At 38.0% G+C, this 943-nt stretch overlaps 1 protein-coding gene across 1 annotated transcript in view; it reads right to left on the reverse strand.

Moving 5' to 3' along the window:
* Positions 1-943, reverse strand: part of DDX60 (DEAD (Asp-Glu-Ala-Asp) box polypeptide 60) — a 94267-nt gene that overhangs the window by 45549 nt on the left and 47775 nt on the right. The window lies entirely within an intron of this gene.

The following is a 943-nucleotide window of genomic DNA, read 5'->3' on the forward strand; positions in this document are numbered from 1 at the left end:
GCAAACAACTTTAGCAGCAAGCTGACTATGATTGTTTTGTTTTGGTTTTTTGGTGGCTGGCCAGTGTGTGGATCTAAACCCGTGAAAAGCTGACCCTGATTGATGCCATATAAGCAACACAGACAAGATGCTATGGAAATAAGAATATTCCATACAGGCAAGGAAGTTACAAAAAGTTTCTGAAAAGGTTTCACATTAGAAGAGTCATGAAAGATGAACAGGATCTGGACAACTGGCATTTGGCCCCTGGCATGAAATATTCCAGAAGCATGAGGGCTTCCAGGTAAGATACACCCAGTGGATGAATGGAACGGACATCATAGAAGACCATGGTTGTCAAGCCAAGGAGTTAGTCTTTTAGCTTTTTCCAAGGGACCTCATTAAAGACTGGAAAGACCAGAATTATGTTTAAGGAAAGATGTTTAATTATGTGTAAGTCAAATTATGTTTACTTTGTGCTCTAAAAATTTTACATATTTTACCTCTTCTAACCACCACAACAATTTTATGATGGAGGTCTTATTATGTTTAGTATGACAGCAGAATTTAGAAAATATTTAACTTTTCAGGTTTTATAAGGAAGGCAAACAATTGATTAATTATCACTTTGAGAGTCAAGGGGAGGTTAAATGGGCCATTCGTGGGGATAGGATGAGAGAGGAAGAAAAATATGCAATTAAAAATTAAGAAATCTTTCCCCATTTGCATCCTAGTGCCTAACTGAAATCCTCTTAAGGCCTCTACCTTATTGGTTCACCATCAGAATATCACGTTGTGATTGCTATGTTAGTGAAAAGTGTCTTTTCCTTCTTTAACCTAATTCATAGTGATCAGATTTTCACATGTACTGTAGGCTGCCCACATAAAGTTGTAGCTGCACGAGGAGCAGAGTTGGTTTCAGAGAGGTGGACAGAGACATGTTGAGAAGAAGAAAAATGGGCAA

Source organism: Galeopterus variegatus, unplaced genomic scaffold (assembly GCF_000696425.1).
Source record: "Galeopterus variegatus unplaced genomic scaffold, G_variegatus-3.0.2 Scaffold3941, whole genome shotgun sequence".
NCBI classification, from domain to species: domain Eukaryota; kingdom Metazoa; phylum Chordata; class Mammalia; order Dermoptera; family Cynocephalidae; genus Galeopterus; species Galeopterus variegatus.